General features: G+C 41.9%; 2 long non-coding RNA genes across 2 annotated transcripts in view; one reads left to right on the top strand and one right to left on the bottom strand.

The window, feature by feature from the left end:
• Positions 1-3,468, bottom strand: part of LOC117936901 — a 23,612-nt gene extending 20,144 nt beyond the window's left edge. The window contains exon 1 of the long non-coding RNA XR_004655049.1: positions 3,457-3,468. This is a non-coding gene — a long non-coding RNA (uncharacterized LOC117936901). The remainder of the gene's footprint in view (positions 1-3,456) is intronic.
• The window catches only part of LOC117936915, a 672,281-nt gene that overhangs the window by 626,706 nt on the left and 28,655 nt on the right, over positions 1-16,920 (top strand). The gene's annotated exons all lie outside the window — the stretch shown is intronic.

The following is a 16,920-nucleotide window of genomic DNA, read 5'->3' as shown; positions in this document are numbered from 1 at the left end:
TATATATATATATATATATATATATATACAGTATGAATATATAGGCATGGATACAGGCATGGATACATATATCAACACATGTATATACTGTACATATGTTTTTTATTTCATTTTATCAATGTCTTTTTTTCTTTTGTGTGTATATTTTACAGATATTTGCCTGTCTCAAATAAGCCATCCCTGTTTAGCACTATTCCAGCCAATCATAAGAGTGCAAATATGTGACCAATTATGTGAGTGCTGCTCATGGCTTCAAATACAGTCATACTATGCTAATATTTGAAAGCAATAGTGAGCCATTATCCAACATATGATCTGGACAAATCAATCATCCCGTTTCATTTCAGGAACCGAGTTGAACTTGGTGACAAAATCATTTTAGCTGGATAATGTCATGCAAGCCTGAATTTAATAAGCAACTTTCAAAGAATGCAGCCCAGTTATGTGTCACGCTGGCTGTGCAAGTTTTCTGTAAATGTATGCCAGAGGACACAGAGGTTAATTAGCCTCCTATGGAGCTAGAGACAGCCACGCTGCATATCATTTTAACCGCCATTATAGCTGTCTGGGCTCTCATAACAGACTGCTAATCCAGGCAGAGGGACGTCTAGTGGTTGACAATAATTTTAGAGAGAGAAAGAGAGAGAGAATTGAAGTGATACAGAAAGAGAGACAGAAGAGGTCTGTGCCTTTGTGTACATCACATACCTCAGGGCAGGTCGTGGTTAACTGGCTGCCATCCACTAGATAAGGAAATACTGTATACAGATGAAGCAAATGATGAGTGCCTTGGTAAAACCAGCTAAGAGACGGGTCAACTGTAAACTGGGATTTATACAGCTTGACATATCCTCCCTTAATGATCCAGTGAAAATGTACTTTTTTGGATTTCTGACCACAACTTTATCAACCTTATAGCTGTCTTAGTGAATGTCCACAGGCACAAACAACTGAAATCCTCAGTCAATCCAGTTGCTAAATTGAAATCATGGAACCCCTATTGCTGCCGATCACTGTCTTCCTTAGCAGATGCTGCTGTGCCATCTTGTCACATGAAGTAATGAATTTCTATCTGGTGTTGATGGTGTTCTTCTCAGCCGATGCAGTTTGACTTGTTAGTCCCAAATATATAATAAAAGCTGACAACTTCAGCTTGCATCAAAAGCGGACCCTCAAACATATAAAATTGCAGCCCACTTTAGCTAGAGGTTCCGTCAGCAAGCGGTATGAAATATGTAATAAGTGTGCTGTTAAACATTGGTATACTCGATAATGAGCTGGTTATGATTCTGAGCATGCAAGCCTCCAAAGTAAAGTAATCATCTCGCCAGGGACGGGCTCACACTAAAAACTATGAGGCCGCCTAGGGACTGAAATCCTTGAACAAAGTATGTGTGAATAAGAGTGTGGAATGTGAGTAAAGGCTCGAGCCAGAGCCTTTTTGTGTCTGTGTGTGTATGTGTGTGTGTGTGTGTGTTTGCGTGTGTGTGCATGTGCATTTACTTATGAATGTGTGTTTTGCTTTCGTTTAGGCATAATTAAAAGCTAATATGCAGCAGAATCGGCTCTGTGCTCTCTCCTCAATTAGTAGTCATCTATTAAAAGACACACATTTCCATTCTTTATGCTGTTGCTTAATTATGATAGATTTCCTTCTTGTTCTCCTTCGTTTACCCCTCACGTTTTTCTCTCCCCTTCGTCTCTTTTCTATAATGAAAACATAACTAGCTGAGTCATTTTTAATCGACCATTATTATGGATTTAGATCAAAAGGCAGGTTTTTAGCTTACTTTAGCAGCTTGATTTAAGACTGTTTTCTTTTTCATCTTCATCATTATTGGCTTAACATATTAGGGCTCATTGGCTTCTACATAGAGACAAAGAAAGAAAAATGGTGTAAAAGGGGTAGATGGATTCTCTGACATGGCTGAACAAAGTCAATGGGGTATGTTATCTACAAATTAAATGTGTTGTGCATTGAAGAATAGAGTTTGGATGATGTATTGTTCTGGGGAACATAGTATTAACTGTAAAATATGGTGCAAAGCCCCTTACTACATAAGCAAGCATATTTAGTGTGGAAATTATCATTTGTATTTATTAGAAAGAAAACAAATTCATAGTCAGCATGTGTTGAATGAGTGGCAAGTAGACAAACAACACTTTTAACTATTCAATTTGTACATTTAAAACCTTTTGGGGAGAATTTCTTTAAATATGTCCTCTCTCCTAATGTCACTTTGAAAGTCTTCTCTAGTGATCCTTTGTGGGCTAAAGGCAGGGGTTAAATAGCCTGGTCCTACCAGACTCTGGTCCATTAGCCCGGTCCTGCCAGACTCTGGTCTATAAGCCCGGTCCTACCAGACCCTGGTCCATTAGCCTGGTCCTACCAGACTCTGGTCCATTAGCCCGGTCCTACCAGACTCTGGTACACTAACCTGGTCCTACCAGACTCTGGTCCATTAGCCCGGTCCTGCCAGACTCTGGTATACTAGCCTGGTCCTACCAGACTCTGGTCCATTTGCCTGGTCCCACCAGACTCTGGTCCATTAGGCCATTCCTACCAGACTCTGGTACAGTAGCCTGGTCCTACCCAACTGTGGTACACTAGCCTGGTCCTACCCGACTCTGGTACATTTCATTAGTACAGAGAGTCTGGCCACTCTACATTGACAAGTGTTACCTTAGGTGGGTATTCTGTTGAAGTTTAAAACTATTTGCTCTGCCCAGAGCCACTCTGGATCTCCCATAACCAATCGCTAATGTTTGGCGGTGACGGTGGCTTAGCATCGCTAGTGTTAGCCTTATTCAACTCCTTACCACTAACGGCGCGAGCTGGAAAATCTAACTTTTCCCAAACCCCGTGGGGAGGAGGTCCACAACATCATGTCCGCCAACAGAACTCAGCAAAGATTGTTCTTAATCGGGCTTTAACTTTTGGATATTCGGCAGCGTTGCCACAAAAGACCCCATTGGCTTCGCTCGCATCTTTCTCCGCCGCCAAGACAAAACTTCAACTCCAACTAACACACAACCTCAACGCCATCATTCTCAGCCACTCTCTCTGTTCGCTGATTAAATCTAAATATCTGACTGGAGAAAACCAAAGAATACACCGCAAAGCACGATGTAGTACTGACGGAAAATGAAAATTGAGCAGAAGTACGTAGGAGGGCGGAGCCAGGCTAGATGTTAAAGTGGGCCAGAGCGATCCGGAACAGCATTCCTGCACCAATGAATCTAACTGCCAGTTTCACACATCAGTTTTGTTTAAAATAAGATATCCATTCAATTGTTTCCACCATTTATTCCCAGCAGTGCACTGCTAGGCAAGTGTCTGTGGTTAGTTCACATGTCTATAATAATAGTTGCATACTATCTAAACCGCTAAAAATAATTGAACAGGTGAAGTTTATCAGACACCCTCCATGTTTTTAGCTGAGCTAGACGGAGAACATTTAGTTAAAACAAATCAGTGATGCTGTTTTGCCCTCATTGTTCTTGCAGCCCCAGTATGTTTTTTGTGTGAAATGACTGGGGCAGATCATAGGGTACCCCCACCTGCCGGATTTGGTTGAAGACAATCTACATTGTGTTGATTGTGTATATCACCACATCCATCTCAGTTATAGAACTACAGTAAATACTGCACCGCTTGTGTTTTTTTTTATATTTTTCTTTTACATTTCTGAAGGCATTCATGATTGCTTGTTTGCGTTATTGATTCTGTAGGTGCCATGGCTCCATTGCATGCATGCATACATCCACAAACACAGTCAAAAAGACACAGTTGCAAACACAGGCATCACACATCAACGCCAGCTCAGGCACTGATCTGAGGAACACAGGGAAAAAAAGAGATGATGGAGTGGTGCGCTTTCTCTGAATATGTATATTGGTTGTGAGGAAACTCATCATAGTCACAGCCAGTCACTCTCTCTCATACACACACATACACACACACACCGACACAAGCACGCTAATGCTTGACAATTTCCAGGTGAGCTCACAACTTTAGATTGATGGTGTAGACAGAGCAGCATATGTTTTGTCATCTCTCTCTCTCCTTACTCTCTATTTCACTCTCTTATTGTCACTGCTTTAGTGCGGTCTATCTGGATAGCGCATTGGATGGCGCAATGGACACTAAACAAATGTGTGTGTCAAACCCAGATGGCGTGATCCCAATGCTGTAGAGGGACAAATAATGAGGTGACAGAGAAGGAGGAAGGGATGGAGACAGAAAAGGAATAACAAAAGAGGGGGAGAGGGGTTCTGTAATGTGGTGGTCAATGAAAGGACTGCAGCGCTGTCAAAACCTGCATGATGCCAGGTAACACATTCTCATGAACGGGTTTGTATGATATTGTACAAAAAGTTTTGCTGCCGGTCATTGTTGGTGGTTCACTTCCCCAAGAATAGGTAACTTTGAGCTATGTACAGTGCACCCCGAGCTGCCGGTCATTCCGGCAGAGATTACGTTCCATTATTTCTGAGACCAGAAGTGTCACTTGGATATTATGTCCTATAGACAGTGCCCATTTCCACCGTGTGACATTGGTTTACGATGTTTAATACGTTTGACAAAGTGCAGTGTGAAAGCTAACCAAACCAAATGACAATTGAGAAAAGTGTTAACTTAACCTCGGAATCAGACTGAGTCTACCAAACTATTGGTGGAATTTGATTATTGCTACTCTTTTTATAATGACACAATTCTCTAGGCTCAGTCTGATAGCTGTTGTTTAAGGCCAGTTCTCATTTCATCAATAAAAGCAACCATGCCTAAACAAACTTGTTAGAGAAGTCCACCTCACAGAGTTAGGGTTACAGTATGTAACCATGCAATCATATTTTCATCTTGTTTGGTAAAAGAACAGGTGTGCTCTCTCTAACTAGGCTGGTTTTAGCATAAAAAGAGCCAGCTGGCACAACACCGCTACACCACTGTTACCACTTGTTTTTGTTTTGTTGTTTTGACTTGCTTTTGCCAGTTAAGCAAGGCGCTCCACTTTCATTCCTTCGTTCTTTACAGTCTGTGAATATCTATCCCAGGCGGCTAGGCTGAGGGATGAGTCTATTGTAGAGGAGGCGGAGAACAAGGAAGAGGAAGAATAATGAAAAGAGGTGAGAGAGATGGGTAGGTATGAGCTTGTCTCTGTCTCCCAGTGAAATCAGAGGTTTTCCAGTCAGAGCGCGTTCTCTATTGACCTCTGCCCCTTATCGATCCACCACCTCTTAATGTACTCCATGCGTGTTTTTATGTTTTATGAAGAGGCAGGGAGAAACGGAAAGTAGCAGGTGTTTTGTGTGTATGTACGTGCAATTGCGTGTGCCAGCATCTGATAATCTTCAGTAAGTGCCTTCACAACGATAAAAAAACCAGTAGGGAATATTCTGTTTTATCAGGAGCAACTCGCTAAAGAAAAGAAGATAGCTGCCTACAGAAAGTACTTCCCAGAATGTAATGTGTGCGTGGAGGTGGGACGGAATATAAGGGAAAATATAGACAATAGTCTTAAGCAGGGTGTGAGGATACATGCAAAGTATTATTAAACTGAAGGGAAGGAGGAAAATACCAGGCATGGAGGTAATTTAAAGAGCTAAAAGGCTCATGGGATAACCAAGCATTTATCACTCTCACTCTCTTTACTCGCGTCCCGTCTTTCTTCATAAACACTTGACAAATTCACACACATCCACACATGAACACCCAAATACACCACTCCTCCCTTCATCCGCACAGCTGCATTTCTTTTATTTTTTATTTTTTATCTCTGGCCTTATTCCACAGCTTATGAATTTTAATAGGCCTCAATCAGAACACCTCAGCAGTGTTTTTCTATCTCCCAAAGTAATGGACTTGAACCACCTGAGAGTTCCTAGACGGCTCTGTATTCGTAGAGCTAAGGAAGTCAAAATGAAATGGGGAGGAGAGGAGGGATGAATGATAAGGACGGACGGGATGTGGATTAATAAGAGGGCGACAGAAGGGTGGTGGGAAAAAGAACGTGCCTGCGGAGTGATTGCTGATTGCGGCTAGGGTGGAAGAGGGAGACAAATTGAGAGAGGTAGAGTGGCCTTGGCTTTAAAATGGATTCCTACTGGATGTCAACACATATGATAGCATGCATACAATCTCACACGCACAAACACATACACATGGATACTGTAAACACGCACACACACACACACACAAGGCACACAAATGAGAGTCTGATTGTTTCTGGGTTGCTTTGCTCCTGACCCCCTCCCCCCCTAATTACAATCTGCACTGACAAATGGAACTGCTTGGTAATGCAAAGACACACACACACAAACAGACACACACACACACACACACTAACAAAGAGGAATAGAGATGCACTGTTTTTGTTGATTAGGAGTGCCACTGTTCTTTTTGGACTCAGACGCTGTATTTAGACAAGGCTCACACCTACACTTCACACACACACACACACACACACACACACACACACACACACACACACAAACACACACACACACTTTATTTCCCCAGCAGATCTAAAACAAAACTGCTCTGCATTTGTTCAGTTGGAAATTGTCCCTATTGTGCCATACGCGCCATGATGTGTAGCCATTTGTCGAAATCAATGGAGCCCAGAAATTGGTATTATTCTTTCAATGGTTCATTCTCTCCATCCATCCCCCTCACTCTCCAACCCCCTTCTCTCTCTCTCTCTCTGCACCTGGCTTTGCTCATGCTTGAATGCAAAAAAGTGATTACCTAAGAAAGAAAAGGGCTTAGTACGTTGGTAAAAGGTGTCCGTTGTGTGTCTGCTGTCTCTATAAAAAGACCTGTGTATGGCTGCTGCACCTCTGCACGTCTCCTGGCTGCCTTATCTAGCACCCACTTGTTTCGACTCGACCATAACTACGCACGCACACACCTGAGCACATCGTGGAACAATGAGCCATCAACATAATAGAGGTACACTGCAAATGCTCACAGGAAAGACAATCCACACACACTGCATGTGCCAAAGTTGATAGCCTGAAAACAATGCCTCATCAGCTCTTGCCATAATCACAGCACTTTTAAAGATCTCGGCAGCACAATGCATAAACACAGCCACAAGCCAGCTCTATTCACAGGCTATGTCGTTCTACCAACTGTTAAAGCCATTCCCATCTCCACAGAGCAACAATAGATGCGCAACAGAGAGAGAGACTGAGGGACTGTATTGATATGGAGCTCTGCTGAATGGTCGGCTGACTGGCATTTACTGTCACAGCGGATGGATGGTTTAATTGTGGACTGGTATGTGAAAAAAAAGTGTGAGGTTTTGTGTGTGTGTGTGTGTGTGTACAAGAGGGCCGGGGGAGGTGACAGCCGTTATCTTAGGCCTACAGACAGACACTTAGCCCTCCGCCAACCCTCAACCACTCGCCCCTATGGCATGCTCAGAAATGTCACGAGCTGGCACTGTCACTAGCTACACTTGTGTGTGCTTGTGAATGTGTGGGTTTGTCTGCGTGTGCATGTTGGTGCACCACATCAAACTCCTGTGCTTGTACTGTGGCGTGCAGTATGAGTGTGACCCAATGTGCCGATGAAAATTAAGTCAAATACACACCTGCTGCTTTTGTTGTTAGTTTTCTTTTTTACTGTTATTGTTCGCACGTGCAAACACCAAGCCACACTAACAAATAAACCCACATAGCAATGATAAGATAAGATAAGATAAGATAATTAGTTTATTAGTCCCCAATGGGGAAATTACTGCACTACAATCTGTGTACACACTTTTGTTAGTACTCACACACAGGCCTGAAAATACACACACATGCTCAGGACCTATACATGCACTATACATGGAGAGATGTCAGAGTGAGTGGGCTGCCAGTTGAACCAGCGCCCTGAGCGGTAGGGGGTACGGTGCCTTGCTCAAGGACACCTGGCAGATTGGTGTGTGGATATGTCTACAATAGCTGCAACAATACAGTTAAAAAAAAGAAAAAAAAAATGATTAAAGGCTGTTTCCACAAAAACACCACAAGATATTCCTTTGTTCCCTTTCTATTTTCTTTAGTTTTAGGATGTGGTTTATTCATTGGTTTAACATAGGGGAGGCTGACCTGGCAATATATGTACAGGAGCAAATCCACTCTACACCCTTAGAAATATCTGGAAATTAACATTTGCATAACTGTACATTTTAACAGGAATTGTCCCTTGTACATGATTTAAAGGGATATTTCTGTTAATTTACAATATAACAGAAAGTGTGATGTTTTTTTTTACCATTGGCACAATTTAACTGAAAAATTCTGTTTTTTTAATTACGGTAGAAAGTCCTGGTGATGAGCTGCCAGTACTTTTTCTGTTACTTTACGGATGTATTTCTTAGAGTGTACTGTCTTCATCCAACAAAGAATGTCATAGTCACCATTATCAAAGTAGGGGATTTTTCAGTGATTACATAATTTGTTTTGAAGCAGTTTCTACAGATGTACTGTACGTGTGCATATAACAAATGGTTATATGTGGTTAAATGCAGCCAGAACACACAGTTATATGCTACTTTAGCAGGTGTAAAGCTCTTCAAAGTGCTTATTATGTCATGACAAATGGTGAACATTCAGTGTTAGATGAAATTATTAGATAATAGTGCTGTGTTGAACATTATTTAGAAGTGATTAAATTAAAAGGTTTATTGTTCTCTCCTAGGTGCAGAGGTGAGCACGGCAATATGGATAGTGGAGGAGGGTTAATTACCCTGATAGTCAGCCGTGGGTTATACACAGGGACGGACTGAGAATCTGTGTGTTCAGGAAAAGTCCAGAACGTCTGCACAAGAAAGGTCTAATAAAGCCATATTAACAGCCAAGATCAGGGGGCACTGATGCAATCACTTATGTGCTACGTGTAAAAAAAAAAAAAAAACTGAGGAAGAAGAGTAGGCCTAATAGTCTGGCTATCACCAGACAAAGCCCAATCTTTTAGAACTGAACATTACAGGGCAAAATCAAATCGCAGGCAGCTCGGGCTGGGTTTACCCCCTCTATAGACTTTCATCATTAGACTTGACAATGGCTAGTAGAAATCATAAGGAGAAAGGTGGATTGGAAAATCTCGAGACTGATGAAGCAAAATGCACAAAGTGCACAGTGCATAGCCTAGTCATGATGAGAGACAGATAGTTATTAGAGTATTAGATAGAGTTAACTTCCCACCAGTAAGAGGTAGGCTACTATTACTGCCACTGGTTGATTTGAAACATTAAACGCGTTAGAAATGAAACGCAGGTTGACCATGATTTCATTTGGGTTTATATGAGAGGTCGTGGTCAGCTCAGTTTACCTGCTAGGATGAAGACTATGGTATTTCATTAAATGGGAAAACATCAGGCATGCATTGGCACCACTCTAAACGTGATAAAAAACCATGAAGGAGGCTGAAAAATTCACAAGATTTAACCAAAAGATGCTAGCTTGCACTTTCTGTCTGTCTTCCATCAGAGTGCAGTGTGTCCTGGTCTTTCATATTTGTGGTTACTATTGTGGAACTGGCAAACACCAGGGGGCTCATTTATAAAACCGGTTACGCAAATAAATGTGCGTGAATCAGAGTGAAACATGCGGTTGAAACATTCTGAGCAAAAGCCAGGATTTATGAAGAATTTCAATGCGTAAAAATGTGCCCAGTTTTCCGTAACCTTTTAACAATGCAGAGAACGCTCCAACGGTTTAGTAGACTGTGTTTTAATGACCTCTGATGGAAACAGGAAAGATCACATGGATATTGTACTCAGAGCCTCCATCCAAAACACCTGCACCACTTAATTACCCTGATGGAGCCACTATGACTCCAATCCGCCACCGGTTTATTGGACTTTATAGGACCCATCGGGACAATAAATAAATAGCCCTACAGTTCCCGATGGCCTGTATATTGCAACCAATCAACAGCATGGCAGATTTGACATTGCTTGAAGATTTAGCAAGAGCACCTCAATCTCACAATCAACTCATCATGTTTTTCCCCATTTTTCCATTTCATCATTGGTCATCAAGGGCCCCTTATAAGGCTGGAATGTTCATTGATTGATTGATATGGGCCTTATCAGCCACAACGGGACAGACCGCCTCACGTGGGACGTGATCCCTGGGCGCAAGGACACGGCCGCGGACTCTGTGGCACGCAACAACGCGCAAATGCAACGCAAAACGGCGGCCAAAGAACAGGACGGTTGTGGATAGGAAAAGAATCAGGGAAAGGAAACGTCATTTTGAGCTTTTCAATACCACTTGCTACCGTAATCGTGCTGTTATCATGAAATATGCTTCCTATTGAAATACAATACTTTACAATGTGTTCAACACTTGAAAATAACCACATTAACGTGATCTGTACACAAATCAATAGATTGGATAACGTGACAATTTCATCATCTGCCATGAGACTGGTCTGACAGAACAAAGAGGGCAAAAACAGCATCACCGATCTCTTTTAACCAAATATGCTCAGCTTAAAATGCAAAAACGTGATTTTGACATTTATCAATAACTTTGTCTTGCCTTCGCCTGTCTTGCCCATAGATAAGGCTGGGTGTTGTTCAAAAATATGTGGTACCAAAACTAATCCTGTGCTTGCGAAAACATTTCCTAAACAAACATAAAAAATCTAACATTTTTCATACCAATTTTACAAAACAAAAGTAAATTACAACAATGGCCAAATCTTTTTTTAAATTTTTCAGTTCCTACTACGTGAGCCCGGTCTCTGTGTAACACAGTATTTCCTCCCTGTCTCTACGACGTGTAACGTTAGACAGCCAATCACAGACATTGTTAGATCGTGGTTGAAGCATGCTGCATGCTCGTTGGCTCACTGACTCAGACTATATTTACTCCTTATGTATTGAAATTGAGTAGTGGATGACGAGGCATTTTTCGATACTTGACACTTTAGAGGCAGTTGGTCGGTGCCTAAGAAGTACTGAAATGGTGCCCAGCCCTACCCACGCATGTTTTATAAGACCTGGACACAGCGTTAAAGGCGGAGCCCCTTTCATTCCTGTGAAAGCATCCGGGTATTCTGCCGTTACAGGCGACCTATTTAATATGCGCAGTATAGTGATGGAACAGACCAGGAAGAGTCATAACCACCCTTGTTGGCAATTCAAGATGTCCTGGCATTGGTTTGACAAACGTCTCTTTTACAATGGTGGCCTATGGGGAAAATCCTTTTCTGAGTCGCAGGGGGATTTTCATAGCAATACCACTGGAAAACAATTGTCAGAAAGTCTGAGTGCTGTTCCTGGGAGTCTGGTCTCTCCTCTGCTCCCCTCCGCCATGTGTGGCTTCTGTCTTCAGTTTAACAGCTTTAGTTGATTATAATGGACACGCACCGCTGCAAGCATGCTGCGGCAGTCGTGTCCTGCCACTTCCAAGCACATTCGGGCTGACGCCACCCAATGCATATCAACAAGTAACTCCATGCTTAACTCCATGCTTTAAGTCTGGGAAGCTAAGAAGTCTGCACTTGCCTTTTACATTTTTTCCATGAGTATGAGTGAATGATGATATACACTCTCTGCAAAAGAAAACTGATATACTTAAGATATACTATTCTCATATTAGTGTGGCTCACTCACTTAATGGGGTTTTGGATCACACCAGATGATAGAGCTGTCACTCTACAGCATGTCTAGAACACCGCCCACATCTGTCTGGGACTTTTATCTTGGGTCCATCTGTTTTGCATTACAACCATGCAAACCCGAGAATGCAGAAAGATATTTAAACCCAGCATTTCACAAACTTCCTCTAAAATGTTCTTTGTTATTATTCATTAATATTAGTATCATTACTGTGCAGCATGACAGATGCATGTTGGATTTATGGAAAGCATGCTGCCTACACAAACAGCTGTTTTCATCAGATAATAACTTCTGATGCTTCCACAAGGTATTATTTGGGCAAAATAACACTTAAGGCATTTTTCAATAGCATCTGCCATTGTTTATCTGTGATATGCTTTTCCCAACCAGCTGCCCTTAAACATAGTTTTAGTAGTGCTGCAATTTTCTGTGAGGACTGAGATATTGGATGCACTTCATACTCTTTGTTGGAGTTTCTCCCTGTAGTGGGTCATAACGAGTCTTCCTCAGCTACTGAACAAGACTCAAGACCGCTGTAATCATAAAACTAGTTGTTGATTTTGCTGAACAAGGTCAAGCAGGCAGAGAGTAAGAATGTCAGCAGTAGAGAGACGTCTCATGGGTGTCAGTTGCAGAGAGCAGTTTTAACCGCAGGTATCCAGAGGACTAAAGTACAGCCGGGAATCACATGTAGTCAGACGACCTGGGATTCCTCAGTGTATTCACAGTAGATCTTATAGGCAATCTACACTCATTCAAACAAGATTTGTAATTTGTAATTGCTGAGAGTCAATATGTATCACAGGCCATTCATTAAAACTTATTCTGACTTATTCTAATGATCTCAAGAATGCGTGGTGATTTCTTTTTTCTGCATGGTGTTGTTGACTCCATATTTGAACCAGCCTTCTTGCCATGGTTGGATTTATGCCTTTGGACCAGACCCCAACAAACAGCGCTCAGCCTTTCCGCTGATTTTGCCAAGTGGCCACTGGCAGTATTGCAACAAAAAGATCCATCTGCCAAAGGTTTTTTCCAATAAGCAATTGTAAAAGAGATATCTGAAAAACTGCTGCCAGGGTAAGTTGCAAACAAAGTCAGTTATGACTGTCTATTCAGATTCTATTCTTCATTCAGGTTTCTGAATTCAACCCAAAAGTTTAGAAATTGTTGAACAGGGCCATTTATGTTTTATCCAGGTCTTATAAGACATCCATGCTTTGGACACCATGAACATCACATGATACTTATAATTCTTCTCAATAGGAGTATGTCTGCGTCCCCCGCGTGTGGCGGTCTGTCCTGTTGTTGTGGGCGGCGTGTGGCGTTTCATTTCCCAGTTGTTGCATCCCCCAGAGCAGCTCAGTGTTATGGCAGTTTGTGACATTTTTTCAAGTTTTTTTGTGAAGTTTTTTCACAACCGCTACTGGAAGCATGTAACGCAACTCTCGTCTCTTTCCCTGCCATCTTGAGTCTTGTGTGGCGTAACCACCCACATGAATATTGTTGCAATCTTACTTTCTCTCTTCTGATTTAAAAAGTGTGTTGTCGTGTTCAGGGCTGCCAACTCTCAAGCATCAGCCGTGAGACACACGCATTTGACTGGTTTCACACGCTCACACGCCACACCCCCAATGTGGCGTGTCCACTCTCTCTGTAAAGATAGAGGTGAGCAGCGTGGCTGGTAGTGTAGCAACTTCAGTTCAATTTAGTGGACTCGCTCTGCTGGGGGCAGTGACGCGTTGCATCTGTGCGTAGACCTCCGATGAAGAGCAGCGAACTGCCTCCTCTAAACTATGTCAGAGACCCAAATGTCCGAATGAGATTCACCATATCAGCGGAGCAATGACATGCACAGCAGACTACATTACAACTCTCCAAATCTCGGCCAAGAGAGATGGGAGGAGTTATATTTTGAATGTGCAACAAGTTGTTAACATGAGCAGAAATCTGATGAAACACATCTGAGCTATACTATACTATATATACGATACTGCAACGTTGGGCCACTATTGTGCTTCTCTAACCTTGGTGCATCTCTAAATGCAACTCTAAATAATTCATTCAATGTTTCATAAAATGAACAAATAGTCTTTATTTTCCCCAAAAAGTAAATACAGTAAGTGGGGCCCAGAGGATGAGGGACAAACATTACTGAGCCTTGGCACAAAGGTTAAAGGATTAGAATTTATGTAACTCAGTGGTTCTCATTCTTTAGAATGTCAGTGGTCTTAGTTGATCCCTCAACATTAATTTAACTTTGGGTCCCTGGTCCCTACACCAGGGACCCCTGGACCTGTTCACCACAGACCCAAATCTTCTCGGCTGTTGTTGACATATGCGACTGTCTCTTCATGTGGTTCATTATGTGTGGCACATTGTCTGGGTCAGTTCTTATATCATAAGAAGTGAATAATGTAAATGCTAAATGCCCTAATACCTGTTGATACTACAACAAGGCAAAGGCTCTTAACCCTACAGTTTTTCACATGTCATGCAAGACTTGATTTCTCAATTTTTTCCTCAAAACTCTCTGGAAAGTGTCATTTAATGTTTTTTTTGTTTTTTTATATCCTGGGGGGCATACCCCCAGACCCCCTAGGGAGAGCCCCCCCATCCCCCCCACACATAACAAATCCCAATTTAAACCCTGAAAGATAATGATGCTGAAAGAGCCAAAGAAATTGCTTTGTACGTGGCAAAATTTGGGTTGGCCCCCCCGAATCTCACTCCAAGGTTTTTGGAAAAGTTGGCAGCTCTGGTATTGTGTATGTGTATGTTTTTTTTCATCTTGTGTGGGTCTGTAAAACACACACTATTATAGATATCCTATGCTTTGTAGACTCCCCCCCCCACTTACATGCACACACACACACACACACACATGCACGCACACGCACAAACACAGATGCTCCGCTTGCTTGCCTGCTAACAGTTGCATCTCTCACCACTTTATGCCACAGGCCCCAAACAAGCCATCTGTACTCGCGTTTGCCTCTGCCAGCCTGGCCCCGAGAGATGGACTATGTGTGTGTGTGTGTAGGTATGGGTCTATGAGTGCCTGTTTGCGTGTTTGTTTGTGTGTGTGTGTGTGTGTGTGTGTATGTGTGTGTGTGTGTGTGTGTGTGTGTGTGTGCGCGCACGCTAAATGCTAATATCAGCACAATAACAGGCTCACATTAACTGCTAACGGAGATAAAAGGATCTTTATTTTTCATTTGTCACATGCAATTGGCGGTAAAATGTTCTACAATTACTGCGTTTAACCCATCCTAAGTTTTAGAAGCAGTGGGCATGCTGATGTTTAGCAGATTTCATTTTTGCCATGCGCACCCTCTTTGTTTAGCATGTCAGGGTGCTAACAGTTGCTAATTAGCACTAAACACAGAGAGCAGCTGCATACCATTTGTGCCACTCCACAGAGTAGATGTGGAAATGAAAAGTACGGTGGCATATTTCATCCTTCAAGCATCATGGATAGCTGTACCAAATTCCATGGCTTTCCATCCCCTATTTGTCAATACATATCACTAAAAACAAAAATGTTATCCTCATGCTTGGACCAGAGATATTTAGCATTTGTTTGGCCACTGCATGAGCTATCATTGCCAAAAGTAAAATGTATGTACAGCAAACACATTTATAAAGCTGTAAAATATTTACACTGAACGTACCTGAAATACACCGGAACATCTCTAAATTGTTGTATTATGCATTTTGGGTGTTATGGCAACTCAAAGCACCCTGGTAAACATAGTGGACCGGGTTAAATATTGAAAAAAATCAAAACTGACTTAAAGCAGAAAGATAAAGACGTGTTTGCTTGTTCAATAACTGCCCCACAGCTTTGTGCAACTTCAAATGACAATCAAAGTTGGAAGATGTTGCCTCACCGTCTGTTATTTTTGACTCCTACGTTTTACATTTGCATACTGCATTTTGTCCAAATGTTTGAGTGACCTTGCAGTATGAAGTGGCTGTAGCATATTGTGTGTAAAATTGAAGGTTTTCAAAGAAGTTTCCAAACCAGTTTAGCATGCATATACATCAATGCTTACAGAATTAATTTTAAAATTGTTGAACTGAAAACATTGGATGCAACAGCTTCTTCAGGGCTGTCGCTCAATCAAAGAACTACCCCACCCCCCTCAGTGGTTTTTTACATGTCAATCCAGGAGAAAACACCATAAATGCATATCCATATCCAGATGCAAACGCATATCCAGATACGCTCAAACACACATGCACACACCCACACACAAATCTCATGACTGAATGTTGCTCCCAGCATGTTTCACAGCATCTGATATGCAACCAGCTCTATCCAGCTAAATCAAAACATATCATTTAGAGGAGCAAAAAAGGAATAAAATTACATCAAACGATTTCGACTAGCTTGCCCCCGCTCCTCCCTTTACCCAAGCACTCACACCTGCTTTTTGAAGTAGAAAAACATTCACATGCATATCCTTCCCATCAGGTTTTTTTTTCAGAATGCACCACCTCCATACAGAAATCTTAATTGCGTGTTCTCTAGCAGCTGCAGCATATATTAGGGAATTACAATCCCATTGTTGTAATGTCTGGTCTGGGACCAGAACAGCCCCGATGCTCCTGCAAACAGTGGATTTATTTAATTTATGTTAAATGTTCCTGGGCTATATCATACAAATACAGCAGTGGTCCATGCATTCATAATAACACTGAGTAGTTACATTTGGGGACATGTGCATATTTGCATTCTTCAGAGAGTTGGATGAAAAGAGTGATATCCTGTCATGTCTGCAGATTGAGAACGGAAACATAGTAAGGACGTGCTAAGCCTAGCTTAGACTAATACTGAAAGCAGAGGGAAACAGCTATCATTTAAAGGTCCCATAATAAAAGAAAATTAGGTATCCATGTCCTCTTTGATTAAAAAGCAGGTAAATATAGACACTATATAAATACTGTAAAAGTATTGTGTCAAAACCAATGTTTCCGACTTGGTAGCGCCAGACGGAGGAACGACGCCTCTGCAAAATAGCCTCAGGAAGGAAGTTGTTTTTATGGAACATGTGTACGTTCAAAAGTTGTTTTAAATTGGACAGATAGTCTAGCTAGCTGTCTGGATTTACTCTGCAGGGCTCTGAAGAGCAGGAAACCATAATCCTCAGAAATCCACCAGAGTTTGACGGACATCCGCCCAAAAAGAGGGACATCCAGCGAAATTTCTGTATAATTTTTAAATTAAAAGCCTGCAAACACGTTCTAGTAGTAGTCATGGGGCGACTGTGGATCAGTGGTAGAGCGG

This window comes from Etheostoma cragini, chromosome 2, assembly GCF_013103735.1.
Source record: "Etheostoma cragini isolate CJK2018 chromosome 2, CSU_Ecrag_1.0, whole genome shotgun sequence".
In the NCBI taxonomy this organism is placed as follows: domain Eukaryota; kingdom Metazoa; phylum Chordata; class Actinopteri; order Perciformes; family Percidae; genus Etheostoma; species Etheostoma cragini.
This window is presented reverse-complemented; position numbering and strand designations above follow the sequence as displayed.